This window comes from Oreochromis aureus, linkage group 23 (genome assembly GCF_013358895.1).
Source record: "Oreochromis aureus strain Israel breed Guangdong linkage group 23, ZZ_aureus, whole genome shotgun sequence".
Lineage (NCBI taxonomy): Eukaryota > Metazoa > Chordata > Actinopteri > Cichliformes > Cichlidae > Oreochromis > Oreochromis aureus.
Genome location: NC_052963.1, coordinates 27,534,870 through 27,551,205, shown reverse-complemented (window position 1 = coordinate 27,551,205; position 16,336 = coordinate 27,534,870). Strand labels below are relative to the sequence as shown.

Genomic DNA, 16,336 nt, shown 5'->3' with positions numbered 1-16,336 from the left:
AACACAAAAACATCTAGACATTAATCCAGAGTTCAGTTTCATATGTCTGATATTGTTTGTTAAATCTGGTGACACAAACACAGTCAAAAATTCATTGCTAGCGTGACATGTGGTCCTTTTTGTCTTTGACCAATGATATGCTGGTTACTTGGACCAGTTTAGTATTTCCTGTCACAGAGGAATGTTAAATCCAAAAGACAAAACTGAAAAAATATGTTAATTGCAAACATGTTTTTGCTTAGTCAAATGATTGAAATCACTTGAAACTGTCACCTTAAAACCTCATTGTAAATATCATCACAAACAGATGTTTTCCACACAGTTAACAAAGCTCCACCACATCTGATAACTGCATATAAATGTAAAAGAAAAATAAAAATAAAAATAAAACAATTAACACAAGGAAGACTTTTGATTTAATAACTAAGCTTAAAATAAGTGTTACCTTTGAATATTTGTGGGAAAAATCTGATGCTACCCCAAGAATACAAAGCCACACTGGAAACGATAACAGGCTTGCAGCCCTCTGTCTTCCTGGAGTGAGGTGCCTGATCAGTAGCAGTGAGTTGACAGAAGTCGGTGTCTGTAAGGGTGGCCAAGCACTGATACTCTGTCCACTTGCGTAGAGTCTAAGAAGCTGGAATGCAGGCACACTGTACGAGCTTGTTCTAAAAAATACAGAAAAAGGAACATTTTATTTGTGTTAACTAGAAATAAGTTATAAAATGAACAATGTTGAAATACCTTATAGGTGCTGCAGGCCACATAACCAGAATCCAGAGCAATCTCACACTCACATGATGGTGAGGAAAGACATGAGCTCTGCAATGAGGTTTGAATGTTTCAGTTGGGACAGTGAAGAACTCAGAAGACAGCAATACCTGCACAGAGAGACAGAGTAGAAAAAGCATAGATTTGTAATCCATAATGTGAATTAAAACTCAAAAAGTGTTAACAAGTATAATCATTTGAGTGTGTAATTCTTTATGCAATAAACAGGATTTAAATTAATTAAATGAATTAAAAGCACTGACATTTTTTAATCAAAGATAAAGAATCATACCTCTCTCTGCTCTGAGGATCACTGAGCATCTCTGACAGGAAATACAGTTTCCTCAGTATGAGTCATCATTGATGGTCTCAGAGGTGTGTAGTGTGGCAGCATGGTGATGGTCTCCAGATCAGGCAGGAGGTCAGGTGATGGGTGTGTCATCTTCTCCACTGAAGACACACTGGTATGGCAGTTCATAACACAGCAGTCTCCTTGTGGCATGTAGTTATCTGTGCAGTCCAGCACTGATGGATCAGGTTTGGCTCAGCAGTTCATGAAGATGGTGTTAAGATGTTGTTGTTTCAGCTGAGGATGGTGAAGTTCGAAGGTTTTCCCACAAAGGAGACAGGACTGTGTGTGCCCTGTCTGAAAAAATACATCTACAAAACATAAAGTGCTTTTAACACCACCAACCCACCCTCCCCACCCACCCATCTCAGCCCCCAAGTGTCTATGTAATGCTGGTATGGGGTGTCAGTTACTAAATCTAATTAGTGCGTCAGAAAGCGGGGGCTACACCTAAAGCCCCGCTTTCTGATGTCTTTGTTAATTAGCAGCTTTTTCCAGCTGCTCAGAGATTTGACTTGGCCTTTATCCACCCAAACCCAAACCCACCCGGATAAAGGCCAAGTCAGAAAATGGATGCAGAAACTTTCCATGTACTTCTAAATCAGTTTTTATACATATTCTGTAAGCTATAAAAATGTTTTTCTCTACATAATGAATCATTATAGACATCTCTGGTAGCCTAAAGATAGTTTAAAACTTTTAACATTTTTACCTGTAAAACATGATAAGCAAAACCTCATTCATCCCAAAACATTTGATTCTACAAAATTTACTATAATCAAGAAAATATAATTGTCTGTTATTATTCATGTGACCCATAATAAATACCTGCATTTATCTGGGATTTATTTACTATTTCCTATTTGAAAGCCCTTTGAGGGGAAGCTCTCGTTTGTTGAGCTACATACGTCACAGTAAAAAAGTATCAAAAAGGAGATGACAATTAACATCCATGAAAAAATGCATTAGTAGATTTAGTCATTTAAAACATGAGAATAAAAATAAATTATGTCCGTTTAATACTTTTTGCAGCATATTTCAGATCTGAGCTGCATGATAACAGAAAGCAGATCTCCGGCTCTGCATGAAGTACAGCCATGATTTGGTGAAATGATTAATAACATTGCAATAAGAAAGGGTCTTCTTACAGACAGAGTAGGGAAGACAATATGAAGAAATATAATTATTCAATGAAAAATCTTTTTTCATGCTCTACAAAAATAAACTCTGTAACAAACATGATCTGTAATTGTTTCAAAACTCACCAGACGACTTCATGATTGGCTGGAGGACAGGACACAAAACACAGGGTTGTGGTAACTGTAATATGTTCTCAGGACACCTGAATAGAGACTTTTCTGTGGCTGAGAAACAAAAATGAGGTCAAGCAGGGTGTTCTTGTCTGTAGTGGCAGAAGTGATCAGCTGTGAATACCCTCTCGACTGAAACTGCTCCAGAATCTGTTTCCTTCCACTCTGTAACTGGTTCTCATTAAAATCTCCACACACAATTATTGGGTGACAGTCCATTATTTCAAGTGAATCTAAAAGACTTACCAGGTTTTGCATGAATGGTGTCAAACTGTAGTCAGGAGGTCTGTACACAACCGCAATGAGCGCAGGGAATGGAGCCTGAACCTTTAACACTAAGAACTCAAGATCAGTGACATTATGCAGATACTGTTTTACCTGAACCTGAAAATGATTCCTCAAATACACAACAACTCCACCACCACTTCTGCTGGCCATGTGAGGAAAGTTTGTGTAGGACACATGTCTGTTGCGCTTTGAACATGGTGTAGCCGTCCAAATGAAGACTGTCTGCAACAAAGGAGCCTTGGAGGTGAGACTCTGTGAGACACAAAACATCTGCTAAACACATTTCATGATGACTCTTGATGTCACTGATGTGAGATGGCAAACCCTCCGTATTGTGATGGATCAGTGTAAGAGTGTCAGGTCTGCTGGCTGTTTCTCTGACCTGAAGAAGAGGCATCATTTCTTCAACATTGGCTTGTCTCATGGTTTGGGCGCTGCAGTTACCTCGGGATTGGCATAAATCTTGTTCTCATCCAAGTCCTGCAAATAGAGTCCACTGAGAGACGTCACCCTGCTGAGAGCAACATAAGCCATACCTGGTTCAAAAATGTTCCTCATTGAAACTACAGCTGTCTGTGTTGTAAGACCCTGAGTTTTGTGAATTGTGCAGGCGAATGCTAGCTTTACAGGAAACTGTCTGCGCATCGCTCCTTTAAACTTCAGACTCTCCTCTGCTCTCTCAATGTAAACCAGATCATCAGATGCTGCATTAGCACTGCGGTTGTGTCTCATAGGCTGCCGGTTGTCCATTCTGAGCCCCAGTTTAATTATTTGTCCATCATTTTCAGATCTCACCACCTTTATCAGTATACCAAAAGCACCATTGACTAAACCGTTTAGTGTGTCCAAGTTTCTGGTCAGCATCACTCGGGCTCCTTCAGCAACATTCAGGGTGTCGGGTAAATCATTTTGCCCACCTGTAAATGGTTTGTCTCTTCGTGCCATTCTGCCTGTACGTTTATCCTTCTGGAAATCGTCTGCATTGATGATTATAATGTTTGAATGAAGCTTCTTGAGCGTATCTGTGTTGTGGGATTCAACATTCTTGTTGGTGGCATAAATGTGTAAGACCTCAGTTGGACATTCTTCTGGTGCAGTCACAGCCTGTGACAACAAATCTCTGTCGCACTGAGAAAGCTCATCTGTCTTTTCTTTGATTCTAATCCTGTTCAGCATCTCTGCAAAGGCCACATCATCTTTCTGACGCATGATCTCTGTTAGAGTGATCATCTGAAAATGTTCCTGCCATAGGTCAATCTGTTCTGGATCATAAACACAGAGAGGCTTAGACTGTCGCACTGGTGGCAGCTGGTAAAAATCTCCAACAGCTAAAACTGACATTCCACCAAAAGGTCTCTGAGTGCCTTTGATTTGTTTCAGTCTTGCATCCACATAAGCAAAAGGGGTTTTGAAACCATTGAAATCTCATCAATAACAATAATTTCAGCATTCATAAGCTCAGATCTGACTTCATCCAGTTGGTTACCAAGTCCTTGAATGGGTGGTTTCAGACTCCTGGGTAGTTTGAGTAGGGAATGTAATGTAGAGCCATTGATAGAAAAAGCTGCTGTCCCGGTAAATGACGTCAGTAAAACAGTTGGATTTGATATGTCAGCTTCTTCTGCATTAGCAGGGAGTCTGCTCAGGATCTTTGATGCTTCAGAGTGAATACATTTAATCAGATGTGACTTTCCAGTTCCTGCACCACCGTTGATATAGAAGAAAAATGGATCTGGGTTTAAACCACAAACTCGCTGAATACACCAGTCTCTTATAGCATAGAACACGCAGGCCTGCTTCTGGTTCAGATTCTGATACATTACACGTACCACGGCTGGATCGACTGCAGGTTGTTCTCTGATGGCTTTGATCTCTGTTACAGCATCAGACTGACGACTGTAGTCGGGGACATTCTCCTGTTCGTTCTCATCATCAGAATGTCTCTCAGGAAGATTCTCATCACATTGCAACCTCACAACTTCAGATTCAGGAGCAAGATTACACCATTCATCGATCACAACATCCCTATTCTGTTCAAACTCTTCCAGTGCACTCTCAATATCCTCAGAGTTCTTCTCATACTTGTCTTTATTTCTCTTCACAACCCTTTTCACAGACTCACTGTGGTCTGAACATGGAAGTCGTACAAAACCCGAGTTGTAGAAGGACTGATAGGTTTGGAACCCTCGTGGTTTCAGTTCCTGCTCTGATCTGTGTGGAAGGTAAAGTCTCAACAGTCGTCCATAATATTGCTCAGGATCGTTTTCCTGTGAACAGTGGTAATACCTGATTATAGCTGGTTTATCATTCTTTCGCCTTAGTACAAATCCAAGCTGGTTAAGAAGAGGAAGCACATCTTTTCCTTCATTTGGACCACTCACCAACCGGCACAAGGCAGCAAAATCAGCCAGTGACATTTCCTCATATTCTGGTGTCTCAGGTCTTGATTTGTATTTATCACTCAAACTTGTCATCCAAATATTACAACTGTCATGTGTTGTGGATTCCAGGTAGCTCATCGGGCGACTCATTTTTACTGGGTTATCATCTGTTGGTACAAATTAGAGATGGACCGATCCGATATTAGGTATCGGTATCGGTCCGATACTGACGTAAATTACTGGATCGGATATCGGAGAGAAATAAAAAATGTAATCCGATCCATTAAATATCAAAAAAGCATCTCACAAAACTTGCGACACGGCGTAACTTGCCCCATAACCGTAGCACGTTGGAGCAGTGTGCTCAGTGATAGAGCGGCTGTGTGTATTTGTAGCCTTGCTAGCAATCCAGCATTTCATCTCCGAGGAAGTTATCCCAGAGAGAAGTAAAGCAAGTGTGTAAGTTCATCTCTGAATGTTTGTAAAGCGTACCTACCTTAAGCTTAACAACCGATATATGGAGCGACTGCCTCTCTCTCTCCCTCCCTCTCCTGCCACTACTTCATGAAACTGCTTAACGATCAGCTGATCGGCTTTTCTGTCGCAAGTCCGTCTCTCTTCTTTGTTTTTGGCCCACTTTGCACCAGAAAGAGGAAACCAGCGGCTGAACAACAGCAGCACGTTTAAGCTTGATAAGCTGTTGTTAGAATTTATTTAATATTACTTTCTACACCAGGATCCTTTTCTACGTAGCTGACGGCTGGTAACTGTGCAGGGGCGGATCTAGCAAAGTTTAGCCAGGGGGGCCGATAGGGTATTAACAGGGAAACGGGGTACAAAGACATACTGTTCTTTCTTATTCTCATTTAAAATGTCTAGCTTTTAATAAATAATTATCTGAATCTTACACCCAAAGTTTTAATCTGATGTAAAATGTATAGAAGTCCATTACTGTATATAGTAACTGTTAAGTCTAATATACCCTAGTAAGCTATAGTACTTTTCCTTTGGGAACATACCATCTGTGCAGTCTGCAATTCTGTAGAAGAAAGATGTTGAATCCATTTAATTATTCTTGAAAAATAATTTATTTCTGTGCATTTTTTTTTTTTTCATACTGCATCAAATTTAAGTTGATTACGTCGATTAAGCATCATGAGGTGGAGGGTGGTTCCCTTTCTTTTTTTTTTTTTGCTGGGAGTTTGCAACCCTATTAGTTAGGTTGCTTAATATTTCTGCTAAGTACTCTTTAAAATACCAGAATAGGGAGGAATGTGTAGGTTTAAGTTTATTAGATTGATCAGTATTGCTGAACTATGAAAATATTTTGGGTGCAGTGTATTTTTTTTTTACATACAGGTATAACAGAATAGCTTTAGTGTTGTTGTTTATTTAAACTTGAGTATGACCTTATACAAAACGCAGCAAGATATTAAAAAAACAGTTTTATTGATTAAAAAACACACTATATCGGATTAATATCGGTATCGGCAGATATCCAAATTTATGATATCGGTATCGGTATCGGACATAAAAAAGTGGTATCGTGCCATCTCTAGTACAAATACAACACTGCGGGAACATTTTTTCATTTTTAGGCCACAGACTCGAGTCACACACTCCTGTGCGCTGATTTCTCTCTTTTTTGAGTAAGCCTGCATCACAGCTCTCATTTCATCACATTCATTGACCGTGTTCTTATCAGAGTTGTCAATAACTGTCTTCAGGTATTCAGAGAGGCCAGATTCTTTCTTCGTTATATATTTACAGAGGTATTCTATACATGAATAGGCATTCAATATTAACGAGACATCTAAATTAGAGTTCCAGGCTTCAAGCAGGTGTGGGTTGTAATTGTTGATCCAACAGTCCTTTGGGTCACGTTTCAGAATAAGAGCTGTTTTCTTGTTTATGTCTTGGAGGCATTGCTCATACTCATTCATTGTCAAGTTGCATCGTGACAGAATCTGCTCTATGGTGAGAGAAGCAGCTTCAGGTTCCTTCAGCAGGGTCAACAAAGGTCTGAGTTTGGCTTTTGCAGCTTCAGTGTCTGAATCCTCATCCTGTCTCACAATCATTGTTCTTGTGGCTGGTGGTTTTGGAAACCCAAATCTACAACCAGAGTTTACACTCTTAAAGCATGTTTTTGTGTGGTTTTTGCTGTGCTTTTGTAGTTCAGCGACTTTTTGTGCAGTTCAGGTTGTTTTTCTGGATCAGGGAGTTGAGCTGAGATGTATCTGTCCACAAAGTCACAGACAGTTTGGTCATCATCCACATCTACTACTACCTTTTCTCGAATCCACAGCAACATGTGTATATGCGGACTACCTCTGTGCTGGAACTCAACTCTGTAAAAGTAATCAATGATTTCACCAAGGGGCTGTGCAGGAGAAAAAGCAAATCTCTGAACAAAGCCTCAACACGCTTATCAAACATTCGCATGGTGGTTACTGGATTTGATCTTAGAATTTCACACTTTTCTGACCAGTCCAGGGCTTCAAAATCAACCTCTTCACCTTGTTGTCTCTTTATAGCTTGAATCACTTCAGGCCATCTCATCTCAGCAGCAGAGAAAGTGACAAAGAACTGAGGTGTTCCTATTTGACGGACCATACTGAATAGATCTTTGGTGGTTTTCTGCCAGTAAGCTGGAGTTCCTCTGAGTGGCTGCATAAATCTGATTGCATCTTTATTTCTTACCAGCTTCTCTACTTCTGTCTTACTTTGTAACATTCCTGATGTGATTTTGCGTCCATCTTTGGTCATAGTTTTACCTTTCCTTAGCTGTATTGTCATGCTGGAATTAGCCAGGTGTATTTCAGTGACAAACTGTGAGAAAAACAGGTAATTTGTGTCTTTAGCAAATCTTGCATCAATGTTGAAAAGCCTTGACTTGAAGTAAGCACTTGGTGTGAGTTTAAGACATCTCTTTTCATCCAGTGTATTCTGACCAGTAGGAAACTGCACAGGAAATGCCATGGCTTCCAAATGAGGAGTTCTGAAGAAGCTAACAGGATTGTTTCTTTCTGCAGGCGCCACACAATATGTGTTATCACTGAAACAGAGAATCTCTTCTGAAATGTCTACAGGCTGCAGACAACTTTCTAGAGCAAAACCTCCATTGTTCAAATCACTTTCTGGTTCCTCTGGATTGATTTCCTCTGGTTGTTCATCACAGGATTGCATATTAATATCTTGTTCACTTTCAGACTCACTTTCGCACAAAAGGGCATCTTTTTCATAGTTGTCAATTTCCATTAAATCTGCTTCATTATAATCATCACTTGCCATGCTGGCTTCATCACTGCTGTCATCATCAGGTAAACGTTGGATCACAAAGCAATGCATCATCTCTGATAACAATATCTGTGTACTGTGGATGAATCTGTTTCAGTTTACGCAGGGCTTGGATCAGTTTAGACCAGGTGACAGTCTGGAACAGCTGATGGCCTTTGTAGCACAGTCGTCTTTTCAGCTTGATCCTCATTATCTGCGATTGGTTTCTGGGCCTCGGTAAACAGTCAACTGTTTGTTGGACTTCAGATGGTACACACACCACATTACCACGTATGAGTCTTTGTCTGCCCTTTGGAAGTGGAATAATCTTTGCAAATGGGATGCATTTGGCAATCAGATGTCTCTCCAGAATGTTGAGATCACACAATTCAGCTGGAATATCCTGCAGTTCTAAACCATTGACAGCAGCAAGCCTTGGCATGCGTCCACTTTTGAGGAACTGTGACACGTGTGACAGATATACTCCTTTTTTCTCAACAGGGAAGCTGCAGTGATCATTACATGCTTCATCACACATATGAACAAATTTACCAGTTAGACACTGCTGAGCTACAGTTTGGTGTTTTGAGTAATTTTCTCTTTTGCAGATTTTCACCTGATTAGGAAAAGAAGCTTTTAGACAAACAGTACAAACATAAGATGGTGCTGACTTAATGTTTGATCTGAAACGAGATATGGCCTCATTCATTAAACTGTTATCTGGATGACACTGTAAACTTTCAGCTGGTCGATGCATCTGACGATATTTTCTTTTTATGTTCACTGCACATCTGATATTATGCATCTGTCTAAAGAAAAACCGTTCCAATATTTTACTCTCATTCGTTCTCTCATATTGTCCTTGTGTTTCTGCTGAAATTGTCTCTCTTCTCCATAACGTTTAGTGATGTACGATCGTTTTTTCTGTTTAAATTCTTCACTTTCTTTATATAGATTATATACATATGACCTCATGTAAGCTTTATGTTTCTCTCTGAATCCAGCACAAGTTCTGTAATTTCTTCTTATACGTTCCTTCTGCTGTTCTTTGAACATAGGAGATTGTCTATAAGATTCTTTATATGTTTTTCTCATACGTTCCTTCTGCTTTTCTCGGAAAATGGGAGATTCTCTATATGTTCTTGTTATACGTTCCTTCTGCTTTTCTCGGAAAATGGGAGATTCTCTATATGTTCTTGTTATACGTTCCTTCTGCTTTTCTCGGAAAATGGGAGATTCTCTATATGTTCTTGTTATACGCTCCTTCTGCTTTTCTCGGAATAAAAAGAATCTTCTTTATACATCCTTATAACACGTTCTCTTTTTCTCTCTCTAATTTTAGCACTATCTCTATAGATTTTTCTCAAATGTTCTCTCTGTTTCTCTCTATATGTAGCATTGAGTTTATACAGATTATTTTTGTACACACTCTTTTTCTTACTGTGATCAGAATCACGAGACTTTCTACTACAATCTTTTTTCTTTGCCTTAAAGCTTTCATCAAAAGTGTATGTCTGTCTTTCTTTCTTTTTCTCATTTTCCTTTCTCTGTGGTAGTTTTTCTTGGACCAATAATCGTCTCCTAATCTTTCTCCTTTGCTGTTTATTATGCTTTAACAGTTTATGTAAAAGTTCCTCTGTTGTCTCAGTTAAACAGGAGGCAATGTTTAAATCATTCTGAGGAACAGATTCTTTTGTTACCTGAGTGTCTCTTACAGAAGATGCAGAGGTTTCTATTTCTAAATAATCAGAAGGACGATTGTTCATCTCAGCAGCTGGCTCATTTGAATAATCCACTCTGGATGACATCACTTCAGTGGCTAAAGTGTCGGTCACAGTTTTCTGTGTCTGCTCAGTGGATTTTGGGTTTTCAAATTCAGGTTCATTTAAAGCTGGTGCTGGAACAGTTGTAGCTGTTTGTCTGTTTTCATCAGCATCTCTTTGGTCAGCTGCGTTTTCACTGTGGAACTCGACAGGCTGTAGCTCATAAGTGCAGGTTGGCGCGATGCTAAACATTCGGTACAAGCGTTTGATCCTGTCAATCATGTCGTTAAGACGTGTGAATTTTAACATAACTGCAGTTCCACCACTTACAGCTAGCGACAATGGCATTCCTGTAGACTTACGTGGGTGAGGGTCAAAGTATGCGTATTCACCTGAAGTCAGCCTGCAAACTGCAATGACTGTTCCTCCCATGACTAGCAAAGCATAGCGAACCGCTGAAGCCAAACACTGTAGTCCCTGTTCAAGGCTCGGAAGGTGAGCTGTACCATCAAATGTGCCATAATGAGCAAACTGAGACATGTCCACTTGATACTCGTGTTCTGCGGCTGGTGACCACTGTGGGAAGCTCATCACAGGCTAGAAACACGCTGTTCACAAACCTCTTTCTGGCATCTGAATACACGGCATGGCCTTTGTCCAACACACGGTTAAGATCGGCTCTGGTAATGAATTCATCCTCGTGTAAGAATGAGAGGAAAACCAAACTGTTCGCCATGCATTGCTGATTCCTGTACTTTCCATACTTAGCAGAAGCCTGGCTTCGGGATGCACAGATGCTACTCACTCGTGGATGAGTTTCACTGTTTGTAATCTGTACATGAGACGGTCCTGGGTTTCTCCATCACACTGCGTTTGCATAGTTACCTGGGGTTCAGTCTGGATTACCTGCTGTACTTTAGCATTTGGCACAGATGATGAGCAAACACCTCTCTTTACCACATCTGCATAAGACACTGCAGCTGTCTGAGCACTGCTCTGCACTTCTGGACTGGGAATACTTGCAACAGACACCTTTACCTCCTCACCACTCTGAGAAACATTTACCTGTTCCTTCGCCTTTTGCCGTCTAAGCTTCTGGGACAGCGACCTTTGACCTTTCCTTGGCATTTTGTGCAAGTACAAACTGGACCTTATATTTATACACAAATGTAAACAAAATTCAACCTGTATACACTGAAAAACTAATCTATTAAATGGAGAAATGTAAAACTATACAAATGGTAAAGTGTTCTTATAACTATGTAATTGATGTAAAGGCTGACTTAAATACAAACTCTATATAAAACTTATTGAAAGTTCTTTAAAAACAGTTTTATTGTAGCTTTTTCAAAACTGTATATTGTTACTTCTATTTTTTTTTAACCAGACTGGATAACAAATAGGTCTATACTTCTGTAAAGCAATATACAGAATAAATCTCAACAATCAACAGTCTATAATAAAACTCTTAACTTTTAAGTAGACTTTGTGTAAATCTTTAAGATATCTAATATTTTAAGCAAATATGAGTGATGGTGTGGTGATCAGATGACAGGCGATGAAGATTCTTCAGCTGGATGTTCTGCAGCAGTCAGGAAACAGGAAGTCTGGGTTCTCAGGGCAGCCTCTAGATGACAATTGTAACTGAATACTTACAGAGTGACAAAAAGGGTTTGTCCTTAAATAATAATAGTATAAACTTGCAGTCAAATGTTATAGCCAATGAAACAGACTTGAAAAATATATTTGAATCCAATTTATTATCTATGTGAATATAACAGTCTGAATGTATGTATTACAAAATAACCAGATTATCTTATTACAAATAAACCTTGAAAAAGGTGTGTATTTTATATAATTTATCAAAGTAACTGCACACGTAAGCCAAGCTATCAGTGTTTATTCCAAAGTGTAATGTAAAAATTAAAATGACAAATGTAGGACTGTGTAAGTAGTTTCTACTGTGAGTTCTACTGTAGTGTAATTCTACTACTGTAATTTCAAGTTTCTACTTGTGATTTCCAGCAAAATGACTGGATGTGAGAGAGTTTAACGACAGGAAAGATGGAGCAGTGAGAGCAGAGATCTCTCAGAATTCTGAAAACAGATCGACGAAGTTCTGGTAACTTCAATTCCAAAAACTTAGATTCTGGTAAAACTTGATTTCAAGTCACAGGATTGCGTTTCAACTCAGGTTCAAGCTTGTCAACTTAGATAGAGCTCATGGCGGAGAAATGATAGAAGATAGAATGGCTTGTCAAAAAGATGGAGCAGGGAGAGGGAGAGTGATAGGACAGACTGAATTGCTTGTTAATGATAGAGGAGAGGGTATTCTGCAGCAGGTCACCTGTAAGACAGAAAGAGACTGGAATTAGGCATATTTTCAATAAACATGGCTTCCAAGTATTTTTCTGACTATAAGGCACATTTAAAAGCCTTTAATTTTCTCAAAAAATCAACAGTTTACCGTATGTATTAATTCTGGCTGTGCTTGCTGACCTCAAACCAATTTTATGTGTTACACGGCGCTCAAACATCTGTCAAAATGTTTTAGTACGACTTTGAAAGCTACAAAGCTGCAGCGCTTGATGGATTGTTGGAGCATTACAGCTACAGTAGTCAGGTGCCTCATGGAGTAATTCCTATTGTCCTTAAACATAATATTATGGTGTGTGTATGAGAATCTGGCACCTGTTTAGAGACATGCGTCTGAAAGCAGATTTCAAACCGATCAATCCATGAAGAATTTGATAGATTTGTGGAAGAGGACTGAACAGAAAAAGTTAGTGTATTGTTATGTGTTACCACTGAAAAATGTTGAGAGTTACTGTGAATGAGTTGAATAGTTTGAGTTATCTGAATATTTGGTTAGCTGCATACGCCTTATAACCCGAAAAATACAGTACATTACCGTTAACATAAAAGTAAACAATACTGTTTCTACATATTTCAGTCACATTTGGGGTATGTTTAATACACAGCCATAAGCACTCCACTAAATCTAGGACATACTTATAATGACCGATTTAAAGGCCTAATTAAAAATATATATGACCATAATTTCTTTGTAGATCATTTAACCATAAAATACAGAAATGAATGCTGTATCTGTGCTTTTGATTGTTTCCAGTCATCAACAAAATCTTTAATTATAAAAGACTAATTCAAAGAGCAGTTTTCAGACAGTGACTTAATTATTGAAGGAAAGAAGCTTTTGAAATCCACAAGGCCCTATTTGAAGACTTAATTGTACCTAAACTGCTGTTCATGAGCTGCTCTAATGTGAAAAAATATGTGCTGCTACAATAACCTACGGACCTCTGTAGGTCTGGAAATGTTTACACAGACTTTACTAGGATTTGATGACTTTTGATGATCACCAATAGCTGTGCTCACTCACACCACTACACTGAATCTCCTATCATGAGAAACATTTCCCAGCACTGCACCTCAGAAAAACTTTTTACTTACCAGACTTGAGACGATCAGATCAGCAGTCTAGAGAAAGGAAACAATTCATCAGATCACTGTTAGATGATTCAGACTGTTGAGCCTCTTCACACACAATCCAATTTACTGTGACACAAATTAACTAGTAAAATCCTAAATTACTTTAAGCTTTTTAAGTTTACTGTAGTCTGAAGAGGAGATAATTGAACTGCAGGGTCTCACATGGCTTTAGCATGTGTAATAAAAGCATTATTACTACAGAAATGCAAAGAACAGGCACCAATATTTGTTGGCACAAGTGCAGGATACACCAAATATTTCCTACACAGAAGCCTTGTGGCTCAAACATTTTCTACAACAGGTCAGTGCTAATAAAGTGTGAAAAATCAAAACTTTTAATGTCCTTTCAGGTTAAAAACATTAAATACAAAGTAATTCTTGTAATCAGAAGCAACAGAAAACCTCATCATGTTTTACATGATGAGGTTTTATATGTAAATATTGACATGTTACAATAACAGAGGTGCAGAATGTTTGTGATTAAAATTAAATGTCCTAAAATATTACACTAAAAGTCCTTTCATTGTACCCGTTGCTAGGAATATTTATGTATTTTGCAATGTCCCTTTTGGCAACATTTCTATTTAATTGTAAAATCATTATATTCACTAAATAAGTAATAAACTAATTAGACACACTGGCTGTAATTTACCTAACAATGTCCACTCACACCTCTGGTTCTCTTCGTTTTTATTATTGCTTAACTGTTAAAGCTATTACTTATACCGAGTGAGGCAAAGTACTTCTACAGTGTTCTGACTTTAATATAATACATCAGCAGAATTTGAGAGACAATATGAATCAATACCTGTGCAGCTCTTAAGTGTTTGAGCCACCACTTATACGGACTCTCCTAAAACACTTTCATTGTTTTGTCTGCTACTTAAATCCACAAACATAAGGACAAAATGAACACCTGGATAAAGACATCTGACATTTAACTGTTTGAATTCAATAAGCCATATGAAATTTAAATCATACATAAATGGGCTACTAAACTTCAGGGACATTTTCAGGGACAGTCAGAGGCCCTGTGTGGGGGCTTTGCTGCTACAGGTCACAAATCTTGTGTTTTTGCAATCAGTAAATGGAAACGTATCACAAAAGTCAAACTACTGTATGTAAGTCGTCAAATGTGCTACACAATGCCAGGTTCATACTGCTTCAGTTACAATCACTGTTAACTTACCAGCAAAGGCAAAACCAAAGATCTCGTTCACTCTGTGTAACAAAAGACAAAGCACAAAAATACAGAATGAGACAACTCAAATCAGCATCAGAGTCAATACTGCATCACTCTGTGTAGTCCAAAAGATTCAGTACACTTCTTTGTTTACCACAGCAACAAACAACTCACCTCTTTTTTCTACACCTTATTAAATATTACTGTCTTCATTAAGGTAAAATGTGGTTTCATCCATTTGTAATAAGCCACACAAGTTTCTCAGTTATGTGATAGCTCTATTAGTTTGGTGCTATTAGATAACACAGTAGATTTCATAAGCAGTGATTTGCTACACCTAGCACTGCACACTTTATCAAATTCTGACATCACAATTTCAAAGCATGAACAATCATAAATGAAAGCTTGGATGATATTTTTGTAGGCTTCAACATTTGAGTTGGTCTGCATTCAAATTCTGCTTCCTAAAAATATTACCTGCACACAGTATCATTTAATATGCTGTTGTTTTAAATATCTACATATCATATTTATAATATTAATGGTGCACTGCTGCATTTTATTTATTTGAAGGTGGCCTTTTTTAGATTTCATTAATTTTTCACAAAGTGAGAAGTTAAACAGAGCTGCAGGTGTAGGTTTTATTTTAAAAAAAACAACCTGTACAAACAAGTGTTTGTTAAACAGTTCTTAAAAATTTAACTAAAAAACTAAAATTGATTAATTAAAAAAACTTCTTCTTGTTAAGAAATGTCATTATTCTTATATTATGTGTTTTATCCTCACTCTATTGCTCCCTTCTGTTAATTAACCCACAACACAGACACACCGGCACAGGCACGTGACTCTTTTCTCCCGGCTTTCAGTCAGAGGCGGTAAAATGGCTCCTTTGAAGTTGCCGACCCTGCTGCTCCAGCAGCTAATCAGTGGTTCTAAAATGGCGGCTCATTACCTTACAACCTATAGAATGAGGCCGTTTTAACTGACTGATTTGTGAAGAGGAGAACTAACTTCAGCTTCCCTAAGAGACTCAGAAACACTAACACACTGAATGAACCAAATACAACACAATAACTGTATTAAACAATCAAATGAACCATATTAATTTCACACTAGGCCTATAGGAGCTAGGCTAGGCGTTAGCGCTTAGGGCATACCAAACACTCCTTTTAAATACTAAAATTACAACGTTTCACTAAAAAGCAGCCATTGTGTTACTTTAACATGACTTATACTTCGACTGGCTTCATAACTCACTAACAACAACTCGGTAAATCACTCAAACAGCTTATAGACATTTTATTTCAGAGAAGAGAGACAGAGAAGCAGGCTTACCGGCAGGGATGGAGCAGAGACTGGGCGGAGATTAAGGAGTCAGCCAGAGACATAAAAAAGAGGCATTCACGGGTAGTGGGAAACTTTGCCATTACACAAAATTGGCATTGAAAACGTGAAAAATATATGTAAATTTAAATATTATTATACTAGATTTTTTTTTGCAACAA

At 38.4% G+C, this 16,336-nt stretch overlaps 1 long non-coding RNA gene across 1 annotated transcript; it reads right to left on the bottom strand.

The window, feature by feature from the left end:
- Positions 1–12,317: 12,317 nt before the first annotated feature.
- On the bottom strand, positions 12,318–14,870 carry LOC120436168. Its single transcript, XR_005610200.1, has 3 exons — positions 14,838–14,870; positions 13,610–13,636; positions 12,318–12,485 (listed from the first exon to the last, which is right to left on the bottom strand). It is a non-coding gene; the product is annotated as an uncharacterized LOC120436168 (long non-coding RNA).
- Positions 14,871–16,336: the final 1,466 nt, after the last annotated feature.